The sequence below is a fragment of the Xenopus laevis genome, chromosome 2S (genome assembly GCF_017654675.1).
Source record: "Xenopus laevis strain J_2021 chromosome 2S, Xenopus_laevis_v10.1, whole genome shotgun sequence".
NCBI classification, from domain to species: domain Eukaryota; kingdom Metazoa; phylum Chordata; class Amphibia; order Anura; family Pipidae; genus Xenopus; species Xenopus laevis.
The window spans coordinates 108,738,563-108,756,837 of NC_054374.1; the positions used below are offsets into that span (position 1 = coordinate 108,738,563).

General features: G+C 37.7%; 1 protein-coding gene across 1 annotated transcript in view; it reads left to right on the forward strand.

Annotated features, from left to right (window-relative positions):
- LOC108709742 (transmembrane protein FAM155A-like) overlaps positions 1-18,275 on the forward strand; it is a 243,543-nt gene that overhangs the window by 121,221 nt on the left and 104,047 nt on the right. The window lies entirely within an intron of this gene.

Consider the following 18,275-nt stretch of genomic DNA (forward strand, 5'->3'; position numbering starts at 1 on the left):
CAGCTTTGGTTTGGTTTTTAAAAGAAAGCATGTTGTCACTTCACTTCAAAGAAGCTCACAATATGTTAACAGACGGATCATAAACAAACATACCAAACTCAAGAGATATCAACAATCCATTTTCAATCCTTTTCAACTGTTTTATTTTTCAATACAGCTGTTCTTGTATATTACCAACAAACTCTTAATAAATATACAGACAGATTTTCATTTCCTATGAGAGGCTTTTTTTCCCTCTGTATTTTCTCTGTCGCCAGTGGATACCTCTTTAACAACACTGCCAGATGGCATATATGGGTACAGTTTGAGGCTGATTTGACATCTAATGTACAGTAGTCCTGAAATAGTCATAGCCATATCATCATAACTATAGTAATCTCAGAATTAAATGCCCTTAACAGCAGACTGGGGTAAATTCACAAAAGGGGCAAATTTTCAGTTGCGAAGGCTTCACCAAACTCAGCGCCATTTCACCAGGTGCAAATTCGCTATCACTTCGCTAATTCACTTACATGCGAAGGTGCGTCTTTGTAGCGGAGTTTTGCTAGAGTTAATTCTTCAGTGCAAGCATTTCATAACGAACTTTCACTAGCGTTCATTTCTGCTTAGCAAAACTTTGTTAGTTCTCTTATGCTTGAATTGGAATAGGGCAGGTACACATAGGTCGTATAGACGTCTTTATTATAGAGATGTTGGTGCAAATGTTTGAAGTGGCCACTTTTTATTACAAATATCCAAGGAAGCAAAATAAAGACAAGAGAGATCCTCTAATGCCCTAGACATAAGCCCACCCTAAAACAAGTGTGCCATGTCCCTCAAACCATTGGGAAAAAATGATAACACAAAAATCTTTAATAAAAAGGACTTTTGAAGGTAATCCTGTTTTAAAATATGAAAAAAGCCAGCGTTTTTTAGAACTTGTATGGCTTTCCCCGCATACAGGATATGATGTCACTGACATAAGATTGAGAAGGATGTAGCTTCATCAGTTTGCTTGATCTAAGGTGGTAAAGGAAACTCTGGCGAAAGAGGTAACATTGTGTAAAATTTACACTGAATTTGCGGAGTAATGAATGTTTGCCTGAATGAAAATTTACCTGGCAATATGGGGCGAAACTGGTAAATTAGTAAATTGCCTATGTCCCTGCAGATGATATTTCTGGAATATTTCCTAGCAATGGCCACTTCGCCTTATTGTAAATTTGCCCCATTGCCTTTATACTAAAAACATGTAATTATGAAATCATATCTTCATATATATTTTATTTTTCAATCCAGTCTTGTACACAACTAGATTGTTTTTAAAATGATTATGTGCCCAACTATCTAGTCCTTACATAGCATTTACTTATTTAACAGCTTTAATTCGTGAATTGAATTGTTTGTGGTGATGCATGATCCATTGACCAAATTCTCTTCTGCTGATTAACAATTAGGGGCAAATTTACTAAGCGCCGAAAATTCGCCAGCAACTACTTTGCAGGCAGCGCAACACTTCTCCAGGCGAAAATTCACTCAGACAACGCTAATGCACTAACATACGAAGTTGCGTTCAGGACGCCGAACACTGGCGAAGTTGCACTAGCGTTCAGAGTGAAGTTGCGCTAGCGTTGGCTAATTTGCATACGGCGGGAAGTTAAAGTTGAATGGATGTATATGTTACAGCAAACACATTACATTACACAAGCCCAGGGAAGCTTAATAAAAGAAAATAGAGTTGTTATATTGCCCTACACATGAGCCCAGTGTATAGTTTATGTGCCATATGTTAGAAAATGACCCCCACCATGTCCTTCTTTTTTGGCACTGATGCGCAAAGGGGCAGTATGCGCCACTCGCTTCCAGGTTTAAGCGAGCGGCGCTGGTAACATCGTCGCGCATGCACGCGAAATTCAAATACTTAAAGGCACAAGTACCTTTTGAAAATGCCCAATGTAAAGGTTCTTTTGTTCCTGGGTGCGTTCTGATACTGTTTCTTGTCCCTTAAATTCATGCTTGACCCTTGCCTGTGCACCTTTGGTTCCTGTGCTCGCCCAGATCTCTCCCTCTGTTTCTCCTGCATTAAGACTTGGTGGCATCTGAGTAGCGGAGGGCTCCACCCAAAGCCAAAGGTGGCTGCTACAGGCAGAAGAGCGGGCCTAGACCGGAACCTTGGAGTTAGTTCTGGGTTTGGGATTCCTTTTGTTACAGTAAGAAGTGTAACTGGGACCAACCCACCATACTCCCACTCCTTCAACAACCACCTGCACCAGGCTGCCAGACTAAAGATCCAAGAAGCTTCACCCCATTTGTATTACCACCTACTATTACTCCAGTGTTAAGAGTCTCAGCCCAGCGTATGAAGTCCCAACCTAATTACTAAAAACTGAGAAGAACTGAGTGACTGCTCAGGACTGTCAGGCCAACTCACATGGTTACAAAATGAACTAACAACAATTATATGACAAACAGTTACTACACTAGTCATGCCAGCAATCAGAGAACTACAGAGGAGCCTAGTAGAACTAGTGGAAAGCACAGACAGAATTGAGACCTATGCTGATGAAATTATGCAACAATGTGCATACTTAGCATGAAAATGCTACTATTAAAGAAGAGATTACACAATTAAGCAACACTTGGGATGATTTAAAAAATAGATAATGGAGATACAATCTCAGATTCAGTAGCATTCCTGAGGATTACAGCATAATTGTGGTTGCAAGAGGGGCATTGTGTCTAGATATGCATAAGATTATACAATACATTTTTAAATAGAAAAATACTGTATGTAAATCTGTGTTTAAATTTCAAAGCAGGTTGGTAAACATGTTGTGAAGAAGCACATCCACCTTACAGCATTCATGCAAAACCCAATCAGCATTTCTATAATGAAGCTTAATTCTTAGTCATATTGTGTAAGCAGATACAATGTGCTGATCATATGCGTCTCTAAAAGTAGAGTTGTGAGCAATTTACAAGGACTGCATCTGTCACTCAAGTGAAACTTCCGTTTAGTCTCCTAATTAGCATCTTCAGTGAAATCATTTGCATACAGTGACATCACTGGGAAAAAAACCCCCTGAATGATAGTTACACAGTTGACATGATAGAAAGCTCCAATTCCTATGATATATGGTGTGTCATAGTTTTCTAAGCCCCTATCAGTGTTATATGTAGGTAATATAAACTTTATTAAAGTGACACTGGGTTATTACTGTTATGAAAACTATAACTGCTTACCTGTTTTCCTAAGTTAAATAAGACTACACATTGTTAACCCACTACTGCTACCCTACAGTTATGCATGAAAGCTTTGGTGAGGGTTTTGCTCAAGATTAAAGGGTAGTTCACCTTTCAGTTAACTTTTAGTATGTTATAGAATGTGTCTATTCTAAGCAACCTTCCAATTGGTCTTCATTTTTTTTTTTTTTTTTTTTTAAAGTTGTCTTATTTTTCTGACTCTTTCCAGTTTTCAAATGGGGGTCACTGACCCCATTGCTCTGCAAGGCTACATATTTTTCACACCCCCTCCTATTCATATTCCAGTCTCTTATTTAAATTAGTGATCGGTTGCCAGAGTCATTTGAACCAAAGCAACCAGATTGCTGAAATTGCAACCTGGAGAACTGCGGAATAAAAAGTTAAATAACTCAAAAACCACAAGCAATAAAAAATGAAAACCGATTGCAAATTATATCAGAATATTGCTCTCTACATCATACTAAAAGTTGATTTAACCCTCCAATAAACTGACTAGAATGACCTCCTTACAGTATCCAGATCAGTATATATGCATCCATGGATTATATATAGGTTTAATGGTACTCTCCCCACCCGCCTACTCACACTATAATAATAACGACTCCCAATACTGATAAGCAGAACACTTATTCAACTCAGGCAGTCAAGAACAAGACTCCATCAGTTAAAGTAACATTAGTTTTGAGTTTATTGATTTTTTTTTCTTTTCTCTTTTGTCCTTTTTTAAGTTTTAATGGTGATTTTATCTTTGTAACATGATACTTGATCTTCACAAAATCTTCCATGACACGATAAGTACTCTTCACTCCTACCAGCAGTTGATTACTGGATTGTGATACTTAGCTAATTAAAAAGGTACAGAATGTTACCATAACATATAGAACTGTGAATTGTTGACTAATGGGGATAAAACCCCCTCCACTCAAGAATATTTAGCAATGTTTAGTAGTGATGGGCGAATTTATTCGACAGGCACAAATTCACGGCGAATTCCCGCGATTCGCCACTGCCAATAAATTCGCAAAACCGCATTTTCGCCAGCTAATTTGTGCAGGCGTCAAAAAAACCGATGCCTGTGGCAAAAAAAATGGACAACGGCGTCAAAAACGAGATGCGGCACCGTTTCGCAGGAAATTCATGCATTTTTTGACGACGCAAAATGCCACAAATTCGCCCATCACTAATGTTTGGTAAAACCAAACGAGGATCACATCTGTCATTAGCTTTTGTCAACTATTTCACTAAATGTATATGTACTTTTATAATGGCTACGATTGTGAAAAACTTTTGAAATAAAAAATATTTAAAAAAAAAAAAGTTAATTTAACTACAACATCTGTAGTCAGTTGTTGCCAAAATATAAAGTCAATACACCTGATCCCTTAAAATTTCCTCACAATGATTTGTGCATTTGTCAACTCTTGGCAATCTTACTGAATTCTTCTGATATTCCTGGATTGAAACACATTTCAAGTAGAAAACTACAAAAAACACTTGAGGCATGTGTCTGTATATACAAGTCACATTTGGGGCAAAATGTTGTGTAAATAAAAAATTACTTATTGATCATATTCTTTAAAACATCTTTCTCCTAGCTGAATATTAGTCTCTAAAATCTCATCTATTGGAGATTTCTAAAGGATGATTAAAGAAGGATTTTGTCTTGTACGATATAAAAGAATAGTCGTTGTCATCTGCAGAGCAATGTTAGCCAAGGTCATGCCTACTGATAATATTGGAGATAATATAGTGCCTTGTGTCACTCCACATAACAGGTGTACTGGTGCAGATGAACATGCAGAGAGAGAATGAGAGACAGAGAGAGTATGCCACATGCATCAATTTCATTTATAAAAAACGATATTAAAATGTCATGATCTACAATGTCAGATGTTTCAGAGAAGTCAGAGAATGTTAAGAATGAAAAATCACCTATGTCTTTTTCATCAGAAAGTCACAGTCCATAGGTATTTCTGAGACATTCCTGAAAGAATATACTGTATATATATATATATATATATATATATATATATATATATATATATATATATATATATATATATATATATATAGTTTTTCTTTTGTTTAATGCAGTTACAATTATAGAAAAACATAAAGCAAAAAGGATTCTCATTGGATAATTATCTTGCATTTAATGGACTGGGAACTGTATTAAGTAGACAACCGTGATGCTGCTGGACTACAGATTTTCATATTATAATGTGCACCAAACAAATGCTATGAGGCAGATTTATCAAGGGTCGAAGTGAATTCGAGGGAATTTTTGAAGTAAAAAAAAATCGAAATTAGAAGTAATTTTTTGGACCATCAAGTAGGTTACTACAACTTCGAATTCTATTCGAAGTAAAATCGTTCTACTATTCGAGCATTCGATAATCGATATACTGTCTCTTTAAAAAAACTTCAACTTCAATACTTCACCAAAGTAAACCTGCCGAAGTGCTATGTTAGCCTATGGGGACCTTCTACAGCATTTTTTTTGAAGTCAAAGTAAAATCCTACGATCGTACGATAAAATAGTTTGAATCGTTAGACCGCAAATTCGATGGGCAAATTCGATGTAAAAAAACTTTGACTTCGACATTCAAAGTAAAGCCTTTCGATGGTCGAATTTCGAAGTATTTTCCACTTCGAAATTTGACCCTTGATAAATCTTCCCCTATGTGTTAGTTTCTTTTGCTGGACTACACTTTACATCATCCTTTTACCACTGATGCTATGTTAGTGTTTGCAGGATTTACAGTTCAGCAAAATGTGAGTAAAGTTTGGTTGAGCAAACAATGCTGACATCCTCTCTTGAGTAGGGTCATGGGGCACATTTCTACTTGTGTCTCTCAGCAGGCTGTAAAGTGCATTTAATTGCCCCTCCTGACCCCTATTCACTTGAATGTCTCTTTTGGGACAGCAGACCTGATGCACTTTCATGCATCTCAGGTGGCCCAAAGCCTGTTTTAGCATGACTAAATGGAACTAGGATGTTTGCACACTGTATGCGAGACATTGAGTTCTATAGGCGGTTTCCAATATAGAAAGGCAGCAAATAGGTTATAGTATGTACAAAACATTTTGCTCTCTGCTTACCCATAGTGGCTTTGATATATTTTTTTCTAGTAATATCTTTAAAGTATTGCAAACATTCATCGGAAATGGAATGGAGCCAAACAAAGGAAAATCTTATGTCAACATCAATGTGCAATGAACTTCTCTGCACAAAATGCTTTTGTGTTGCTCCTAGTTATTCATCTCCTAGTATGTCACAGTTCACAGAGGGCAGCTTGCATACATGGCCAAACCAGACTTCAACTTAGAATATACTTGAATAGATATGTAGTATACAGATTCCTAAATGAATGCTTTTTTTATTTTTATTGTATCATCTTATATATATATATATATATATATATATATATATATATATATATATATATATATATATATATATATATATATATATATATATATATATATGTATGTATATATATAAAAATGTATGTATATATATATGTATATATATGTATGTATATATATATATATGTATATATGTGTATATATATATATATATGTATATATATATATATATATATTTATATATATATATATATATATGTATATATATATATATATATATATATATATATATATATATATATATATATAATCAAATCGGCGAATAAACCGCACTGCCAGGACTTCCATAAAGTGTGAAAACCAAAGAAATTTTTTATTTCAACGTTTCGGCTCCCAACTTCAGCCGTCTTCAGGAGGTGTTAGTTGGGAGCCGAAACCTTGAAATAAAAAATTTCTTTGTTTTTCACACTTTATGGAAGTCCTGGCAGTGCGGTTTATTCGCCGATTTGATTATTCATAATTTAACCAGCACCCAGGCAGTGACCATTACTTGGGAGTGCTCCAGATTGGGATTGTGGATATATATATATATATATATATATATATTTATATATATATATATATATATATATATATATATAGATATATGTATAATAATAGAATACTGATGCACACCAGGATTTTTAGCATTTTATCATTATATACATATATATATATATATTATATATATATATATATATATATATATATATATATATATAATTTGCAGCAAATGCTATACATGTCAACATTTTTCTAGATTTTTATTTTTCCTCTACAATTCTTGATATATTCCGAAGTAATTGGAATGATAAAAGGATTACTGTTCAAACACTCATGTTTCCATGTGTTTGACAGAGCTTTACGCCCCCACATTTCTAATCTAAATCAATGACAGAAAAGTATTTTTTAGTATTGGTAGCTAACATTAACAGCACCATTATATTTTAATGAGGGTGTTAGTGAAAGAACTTATATTGCATCAAGCACTTTTTATTAGCGATGGGCAAATCAGACCCGTTTCACCGAAAATTAGTGAAGCAGCGAAAATTTGCCGAAATGCATTGAAGCCTATGGTTGACATTTTTTTGCTGGCATGTCACAAATCGTGCAACAAATTTTTGACGCGCAACAATTTTTTTCACCCATTAGAGTCTATGGGATTCATCTTTGCAGAAAAAAAATTTCACTCATCATTACTTTGAGTAAAATGTGACATTTTTTCTAAGAAAAAAAACAATGGTTGCTTGAATTTTTTTAACGAAATTACATTAAAATTTCTGACATATCATTAAATGTATTTCGCTTATATGTTAAGAAAAGCAATAAACGTACCCAGGCAGTGTTACTACTGTGAAAGCATCAATCTGATGGCAAGTGCAATACTTTCATTTTGTGTAAATATTTAATGGGGAAAATGCTGCATGTTTGTACTGTGAGAAAGAAGTGGGATTTGTGTTCCTTGCATTATTCAGTAGTATTGATCTGAAAGCACTGTATGAAGGGGCTCTACTCTGTATTTCAGCTGAATGTGCGGCTTATGGTTAAATTCTACATTCGTTTAGCAGAGCAAAGAAGTCTAGTCTGATAATAACCGGTAGTTGTATCCATGTGAGCTGTTTGTGTTTACTGATAAGAGTAATGTCTGGTAGACAGGATTATATGCAGTGATGAGATTTTCAACAAGCAGCTCTTATTCAGAAAGTTACTTATAAAACGACCTCTTTATTATAAGCTGATTTTGTGGGAACTGGAATCACAATTCCCATTTTCCTCTCCAAAGCAAATTTTTATTAAAAAAATTAGGCAGAGCTTCTATTTATTTTGCCGAAGAAAGATGTATTCTGCTCAAAGTTAAAGATTGGTGTGTATAATCCTGTATTATCTCTGTGTTGTTGCTTGCAACAAGACCTATACCTAAACTTCTGTAATCTACATTCTGTGCTAGAACTGTGGTCCCATGTAGGAAATATAGTGTTATAATAGTATCTTTTTAGCTTTCTTCCCTTTTAATAATATAATCAGTATCAAGAATTAGTATCAAGGATCTTTTACAGGTCTGGCAGTTAAAACACAAGCTAGCTAGGAACCCTAGGCAGTGTCCCTGGAAATTATTTTCCAGTTGTGGAAACTGTCCTTTATTCTTATAAAAATTGCAGTCAGAAAGAAATGCCAGCATATACTAAATATTTAAATATCAGCACATGGAAAATTGCATTTTTAGAATGCTTTTTTATCATAGACACCTTAAAGTGATACTGACACTAAAAAAATTATTATTCAAAATATTAATGTACCTCAATCGTTACCTATAGCTCATGTTCAGTGTCGGACTGGCCCGGCGCGATACCGGGAAAAAACCTGGTGGGCCCGACCCTTAATGGCCCCCGCCAGGCCAGACCTCTCTCTCAATAAAATTATATGCGGAAATTTTTTTCCTTAGGCGTGCTTCGCAGCACCATGTGCGCATGCGCATAGCGCCCTCAAGCAGGAACACATAGGGGGTGGGGGGGGCCCCGGACAGTAGTCCCGGTGGGCCCCAGGCCCCCCAGTCCGACCTTGCTCATGTTTTTCACTCATAGGGCTGCTATGTAATTGTTATTTGAAGTTACTTGAAGGTCCTAAGCCTGACTGTTTTGCCAACCTGACTGTCAGTTAGAATTTCTAATGCTAAAAGATTACTGAAGCTCAAATATGGCAGCTCCCTCAGAGAGGAACATGGGGGATCTGATGGGTAATGTAAAAGCATACTTTAATGGCAAAATTATAGATAGTATGTGAAGACAATATTATGATTGATGTAAAAAAAAGGTTTAATTGCTGTTGTCAGTATCTCTTTAAAAACCATATTTTAATGAAGCAAAAGGGTAAGAGGCTGATGCAAAGAGCTGTTTATACATAAATTATAGTTATTTCTACTGACTTGTTTACACATTTTAAAGCCAATTCTATGCTAATAGTACATTTTTAGAAAATTTTCTCCTACACTGTTTTCTGTTTATCAAATGGAACGTGCCACCTGTTCAAAAAATATTTTATTAAACTTTTGCTGTATTTTGCATAAAATAGCACCTCTTAAGCAATAGCTGCCAATTTGAGTAAATAATTTCTTTAGTATAATTTGTTGTACAACATTATGGGGCCGATTCACTAAATTTGAGTGAAGGATTCGAAGTAAAAAACTTCGAATTTCGAAGTATTTTTTGGGCTACTTTGACCATCGAATGGGCTACTTCGACCTTCGACTACGACTTCGAATCGAAAGATTCGAACTAAAAATTAGACTATTCGACCATTCGATAGTCGAAGTACTGTCTCTTTAAAAAAAACTTCGACCCCCTAGTTCGCCATCTTAAAGCTACCGAAGTCAATGTTAGCCTATGGGGAAGGTGCCCATAGGCTTGGCTAACTTTTTTTGATCGAAGGATATTCCTTCGATCGTTGGATTTAAATCCTTCGAATCGTTCGATTCGAAGGCTTTAATCGTTCGATCGAAGGAATAATCCTTTGATCGTACGATTGCAGTATTTGCGCTAAATCCTTCGACGAAGGATTTCAGTTCCTAGTCGAATATTATTAATTAACCCTCGATATTCGACCCTTAGTGAATCAGCCCCTATAAATGAAGTTTTAGGATTAGGGAGGTGGGAATAATATTTTGAACAGAAATGTGTATACAAACGCACATGCATGAAAACAAACCCCCCCCCACACACATACACACACACACACACACACACACACACACACACACACACACACACACACACTCGTACTTTGAATCGTACGATCGTACTTTGAATCGTACGATTTTACAAAAAAATCCTTTGACTCAAAAATTAGCCAAATACTGCCTATAGGTTCTAGGAGGTCCCCATAGGCTAACATAGCAATTCGGCAGGTTTAAGGTGGCGAAGTGTCAAAGTCAAGGTTTTTTAAAGAGACAGTACTTCGATTTTTGAATGGTCGAATTTGTGAAATATTTTCAATTCGAGTCAAAGTCGAAATTGACCTATTCGATAGTCGAAGTACCCAAAAATTACTTCGAAAATTCGAAAATTCACTTCAACTTTTGATAAATCTGCCCCATAGACTTTCTTCACTTTCTTTATAGCAATATACTATAGTCAAGGTACATCATAATGAATGGCATATTATGATGCATTGAATGCATTTTTTGGCCTAAAAACACCCATGCATTTAAAAACAAATAGTGCAGGGACCATCCACTCAATGGGTCACCTAAGCAATTATTTCAGGAAGAAAACATTTATCTATTCAGAACCGGTAATTTAGTCCTGACTAATTGACTAATATAGCCAAGCATTGTCCAAATGTGCCTGTGTGTACAAAGCTTTACAATATGTAAGTGCAAAATACTGCAGTAATTGGAACAGTGAACATTGTGAGGTCTAGCCTTGGAAGAATAGCATGACATGGGCAAAGACAAATACCTGCCTTCTTATTCCAAACTATATAAAAATAACATTTCCATATTAACAACATTATAACCATAAACAACATCAGCAGTGATATAACATAACTCATTTATCCTTTGCAAGATCCCTGGCAGTAAGCCAATTAGGTGTATGCAATCATACCAGCCTCCAGCCGCTTGTTCCTACAGCATGGTGGGTACGCTGGATTGCATGCTTCAACCCGCTGCCCGTCTGTGACAATGGGCTTTCCCCTCGCTGCCCAGCTTAATCATCAACCCCAAATACTCACTATTCCACATTGACTTAACCTGTATCCCACTTACTCAGGCCACAATTGTGACAACTAGCACAAAGGGTAAACCAAGGGAGGGAGGGTGGGACTCCTTTTCTCTTTGAAAATGGATGCCCTCCCTAACTTCTACTGCTTCACATTAGCTCCATTAACTCCACCCCTTCCACTAAGTAACTAAACCCAAAATAATAACCCCCCTGCCAGGCAGCTTTGTCCCGCTCCTGTCATGCACCCTTAGGCAGCATACGATGTCCCAGGATTCCCTTATGAGGCCTACAGTGGGCTTTGCCTATATGCTTCAATTGCACTGTGGAAAAAACATGCCACATTTCCTCCAAAAGTTGCATACTGCATCTGATATGTTAATGTATCTACATTGCCCCCCAGATTTTTAGGAGGGGCAACACATAATTTGGGAAACACTGGTCAACAGTGCTACATTTTGAAATCAAAACAAGTCTTTGTTCATGACAAATGCAGGATATAATCAACTAAAAAAGTGTGTTTTAGAAGATAAATGCCTGTGTCTGTAACATTTAATGAAAATTCTAATAATATATGGGGAAATGTTCCAAACATAAAGTATAATATAAAAGGAATTAAAAGAAAGGGCACACATACATGCTAGGTTGCATCATTCAATAATTGGTCAGAGCTGTGTCTTTAACTCCCATACTTCTTACAGTTAGAGCCTGCATTTTTTCCTGTCGTGTGATCAGTGGGTGGCACACAGAGAACATTACAACATGGTGGCTCAGTGTAAAAGATGTGAAAGGAAAATATTTATTGATATCTACAAGCCAAGTTGATTCTTTGATAGGTCACATATTAGTGTATGTAAGGGGGAATGTAATTAAAAATTGCAGGTATTATTTAAAATAGAGTTTTTGGGAATGTTTAGTGCTGCTTGCAAAATAAAATCAGGCGCTGGCTAATATTACATTGTTAAGCAAAGGTTAGTATTAAAACCTGCTCTGGAATTTGTTACATTTTCGCACAAAATATGCTTTGCAATTGTTCAATTTTATTACATACGCTGTAAATTTTTGAAAATGCCATTTGGTCACCAACTCTGCAATGAAGTCGTTGAGGTCTGCAATTGGTCAAAAAGGATGCAAACATGGTCACTAACATTGTCTTTGCAAGCGTCTTTTGAGCTAACGAAATATTACATTCCCCCTATAGTGTCTTTTGTTTCAAAATGCACCAGTTAATAATAATGCTGCTCCAGCAGACTTCTGCACTAAAATCCATTTTTTAAAAGAGCAAACAGATTTTTTTTATATTTTCATTTTTAAATCTTAGCATGGGGCTAGAAATATTGTCAGTTTCCCAGGTGCCCCAATCATGTAACTTGTGCTCTGATAAACTTCAGTTACTCTTCAGTGCTGCACTGCAAGTTGGAGTGATATCACACCCTCCCTTCCCTTCCCTCCCCCCCCAACTGCCCATCAGCAGGGAAGGTAACCAGATAACAGCTGCCTTGTAGATATAAGAACAGCACTTAATAGTAAAAATCTATGTCTCAATGTAACTCCTTCAGTTACATTGAGTAGGAGAAACAATAGCCTGTCGAAAGCAGTTCCATAGTGCAGCACTGGTCTTGCTGAAAGCACATGACCAGGCAAAATGACCTGAGATGGCTGCATACACACCAATATTACAACTAAAAAAATACACTTGGTTGGTTACTAATGACATTTTACATGGTAGAATAAATTATTTGCATTTTAAACAGTAAATTTAGAAATAAAAAACGACACCATAAAAATCATGACGAAATGCATTTAAGTTTTCTTTCAGAACAACATTATGGGGCACATTTACTAAGCTCGAGTGAAGGATTAGAATAAAAAATACTTCGAATTTCGAAGGTTTTTTTTGCTACTTCGACCATCGACTACGACTTAGACTTGAAACGAACGATTCGAACTCAAAATCGGTCGACTATTTTACAATTCGATAGTCGAAGTACTGTCTCTTTAAAAAAAAAATTGACTACCTACTTTGCCACCTAAAACCTACCAAGCACCAATGTTGGCCTATGGGGACCTTCCCCAAAAGCTTTCTAAGCTTTTTCTGATCGAAGGAAAATCCTTCGATCGATGGATTAAATTTTTGCAGGAAATTCCCAAATTTTGTGGTGAAGCGAAACAGGACAAATTTGTCCATCACTAAAAGTCATGAAATTGCAGTGTTCATGAACTTTTTGTAGTAGAAATGCAGTTAGCAAAGGTTATAATCCGATTAAGCTTTGAATTAATACAGTATATTTGTTTATGTTGTTCTACCGAGCCCTTTCAGGCAGTATTGCACAAGAATCACTGCTAATCATTGCTAAATGGCTGTGCAGTTCTGTGAGTTAAAGTAAAATTAATCATTTCATGCCTGGCTAATCAAACGTCATGTCCTAATGTAATCAGCATTTTTTAAAAGGTCTGATAGATGCAGGTCTCCAAAGACAAACAGGCAGGTAAAACAATGATTTATTGCTTATTTACTACAAATTTCAGTAGGTTAAAGTGGTTCATGAGAATTCATTTCATGTCTATATAAATATTCATGTAATGAAAATAAATATGTAATACACCGTAAGCACAATTTGCGTTTCAGATTTTAATGTTTCAGAGAACATGGTTTAGAGATGTTTAACTCTAGAGTAAAGCAGGGACCTCACATAGTCCACGATAATCCTTAATATGTTTTGTACTGTTGTGTATGAATTATTGCTATCCACCAATTTCATGGAAGATCATTTGATGTAGAATCTCTCTAAAAATCTCAAAACAAAAACTGTGGTACCATGTTAGCCAGTAGCAAAAATAATACATAAAAAAACAAATACAAAAAGTATCGTAGAAGTGATACCTATATTGGCTAACTTAATGTATTGCCCATGAATACCTTTCACTGATCTAACAGTATACAGTATATGCTTTGCCTTTCCAGCTTTCATTTGTATTTTGCCTGAAAACCTGGGGTTTTGGTGCCCCGAAAGCTTGCAATGTATTTTTATTGTTAAGCAATACTTGTATAAATACTATGTATTTTTTTGTATTTGTTATTTCTAGAAATCTCAGTCATCAATAGCATTCGAAGAGTAGGTATTCTTCAGTAATCTTCTGCAAAACACCAAATACCATATAAGACAATTGCTGTAAATAATCACTTTGAGTTTATTTTGATTCAACCTATATCAGCCTATATTAATATAAACCAATTTGATACAATTTGTTTATCTTTAATTACAGCTGTTTTTGCTTTACCTACTTCTGCCTGTTTGTGCAACTCTGCACCTCCTTAATAGCAGTGACAAGAGATTGACTCCTGACCTGGTTACTTCTACTTTTCTGTGAAAACAGAGCAGAATGCTGTAATCTTGCCCTCATCTACTTTAAAATGTATGTTGATCTCCTTTCCTTTTGCTTCTTACCTTTTACTCTTTTGTCAAAATACAGAATACAGAAATAGCAAAATGAGGTACTTCTTAGTGGAATTGTCCACTTGCCCTGTCCTTAGCCGTGTGTGATGTGAAATAACGTTTTTATACCAGCAGAATAATTAATACACATATAGGTTGCAGGAGTTATAAATTTGTAACCCCTAGATATGCAGCCCCCAGCTCGCCTACAACCTCTCCCAAAACCTTCACTTCCCTCCAATAACTTTCCCCAAAACCATACATATTTACTGAATTTGCATTGAATTCCATTATCCCCACCCCTGCAACATCACAGCTGACACCTGTGATGTAATGGCCCTACTTCTTCTTGGATCCACCCCTTATATCATCGTCTGGTACATGCCTGAAGAATTGGTGACAACTCTAAACACATATGGAGTATGATTATACTGTTATACAATGCATGAGATTTTATGTTTTATCTCAGCACAGTGGTGGGTTATTGCACTACAAAATTATGTATCTGTGATGGAATTTAATGATACATCAACTGAAATGCTATGGGCACATCCAAGTTTTGACAGTTGCTGCCATCCAGTGATCAGTGGCAGAGAAAACAACCCTATCCATCTTTCATAACTCTAAATATTATTGAATAGAATCTGCCCTGGCTGACATATATGGAATGGTGACAGGCAGAACTTCAAACCATATGCTCAGTCATTTTTCAATCATTCAGGGTGCTTTCTGTTTCAAAACATTAAGAACAGTGACAGGCAGACGGGGCATTTTGATTGTTGATCTGCAGTAAGAACATCCAGTGTGCCATATGCCCGTAGTTGCGCCAGGCGTAACTTCGCCGCTCTTCGCCACACTTCGCCAGGCGTAGTTTCGCCAGCGCTCCGCAAATTCACAAAAATCCGAAGTTGCGCACAGGGGTAGCATAAGGTTGCGAAGTTGCACTGGCGATGATTCGCTAAGCGAATCGAAGTTACGCTAGCGATGGTTAATTTGCATACGGCGCCAAATTCAAATTTCAATGGAGGAATACGTAGAATCACTACAAATGCCTCGAAAACCTTCAAAACATCAAATAAATTTTTTTTTTTGCCCTACACATGTGCCCACTGTATAGTTAAGTTGTCATGAGTTAGGAAATGTAGGGGGGAAGGAGGGGAGCCCCAAAAAGTGTTTTGATCTTTTTCAGCCTATCACCCATGATATAGAAAAAACGCCAGCGTTTTTTGGGACTTAGAAAAAATTTGAACTTTTTTTGAAGCAATCCCTATCTACTCTATTGCACTTCGCCTGGTCTGAGGTGGCGAAGGAAGTCTAGTGTAAAAGGTAGCGTTCAGTACACTACGCACGTTAGTGAATTTGCGTAGTTACATCCATAGCGAAAATTTGCCTGGCGTAAGGGTGCGAAGTAACACTAGCGAATTTACGCCAGCATTCGTTAGTGAATTTGCGAATTGACGCTAGCGTTCGGCGCTTCGGCGCTTAGTGAATTTGCCCCTTTGTGTGGCATTGGTTGTGTGAAAGATGGGGAGCTGTCAAGGCCATAAAGGCTCAAGTACAGTTTTTAGCTTTCAGTCTGCTGCAAGCTAGAAAATGAAAGAAAAGATCTGATTTGTCGCTATGGCTAACTTCACCGGTACCTATCAGGGATGTAGCGAACGTCGGAAAAAAAGTTCGCGAACATATTCGCGAACTTGCGCAAAAATGTGAGCGGTTCGCGAACGGTTCGCGAACCCCATAGACTTCAATGGGAAGGCGAACTTTAACATCTAGAAAAGACATTTCTGGCCAGAAAAATGATTTTAAAGTTGTTTAAAGGGTGCAACGACCTGGACAGTGGCATGCCAGAGGGGGATCAAGGGCAAAAATGTATCTGAAAAATCTGCCTGTGTGTGCTTGGAAGAGATAGTGTAGGGGGAGAGCTGTTAGTGATTTCAGGGACAGATGATAGTAAGTTTGCTGGCTAGTAATCTGCTTGATACTGCTCTGTATTGGAGGGACAGAAGTCTGCAGGGATTTGAGGGACATTTTAGCTTAGGTAGCTTTGCTGGCTAGTAATCTACTGTTCTCTTTAAACAACTGCCATACGTTGACCTTGTAGGCATTGTTTGCCCAGTTTTTTTGGACGCAGCCACTGAAGCACAGTTGCCATAAAAAATATGCCATATAAATGCTGAAAATAGTAATTTTTCGCCATACGTTGACCTTGTAGACATTGTTTGCCCAGTTTTTTTGGTTGCAGCCACTGAAGCACAGTTGCCAGAAAAAATATGCCATATAAATGCTGAAAATAGTCATTTTTTGCCATACGTTGACCTTGTAGACATTGTTTGCCCAGTTTTTTTGGTTGCAGCCACTGAAGCACAGAGGCCAGAAAAAATTAAACCAGTAGGGTTTGCACCCTAGTTTGTAACGGTGGCGGAGGGAGGAGGAGGACGCTAAAGGACAGCTGTGTGTGGAGTCATGAGGCTTGAAGAGAAGGACAGCTGCATAGAAGTCAGAACAAGTCTTCCGGCGTGCAGTAACCCTCCGAGATCCACCCCTCATTCATTTTAATAAAGGTCAGGTAATCGACACTTTTGTGACCTAGGCGAGTTCTCTTCTCAGTTACAATCCCTCCTGCTGCACTGAAGGTCCTTTCTGAGAGCACACTTGAGGCTGGGCAAGACAAGAGGTTCATGGCAAATTGTGACAGCTCTGGCCACAGATCAAGCCTGCGCACCCAGTAGTCCAGGGGTTCATCGCTCCTCAGAGTGTCGATATCTGCAGTTAATGCCAGGTAGTCCGCTACCTGCCGGTCGAGGCGTTCTTTGAGGGTGGATCCAGAAGGGTTGTGGCGCTGCCTTGGACAGAAGCAAAACATTTGCATGTCTGACGTTACAGACTGGCCAAAGGCTTTGTCCTTGCAGGTGTGCTCGTGGCAGGATTACTGGCACCTCTGCCCCTGGAATGTTGATGAGTTCCTGAAGTGACATCACCCTTAAAAGCATTGTACAACATGTTTTGCAGGCTGGTTTGTAAATGCCGCATCTTTTCGGACTTGTGGTATGTTGGTAACATTTCTGACACTTTATGCTTGTACCGAGGGTCTAGTAGCGTTGCGACCCAGTACAGGTCCTTCTCCTTAAGCCTCTTGATACGGGGGTCCTTCAACAGGCATGACAGCATGAAAGACCCCATTCTCACAAGGTTGGATGCAGAGCTATCCATCTCCGCTTCCTCATTATCAAGGACTGCATCATCCACGGTCTCCTCCCCCCAGCCACGTACAAGACCAGGGGTCCCCAAAAGGTCACCACTAGCCCCCTGGGAAGCCTGCTCCTGTTGGTCCTCCTCCTCCACAAAGCCACCTTCCTCCTCTGACTCCACTTCTGGCACCTCTCCCTGCGTTGCAGCATGTGCCTGGGTTCGTTCTGGTGATTCCGACCAGAAATCGTGCGCTTCCAGCTCCTCGTCACGCTGGTCTACAGCC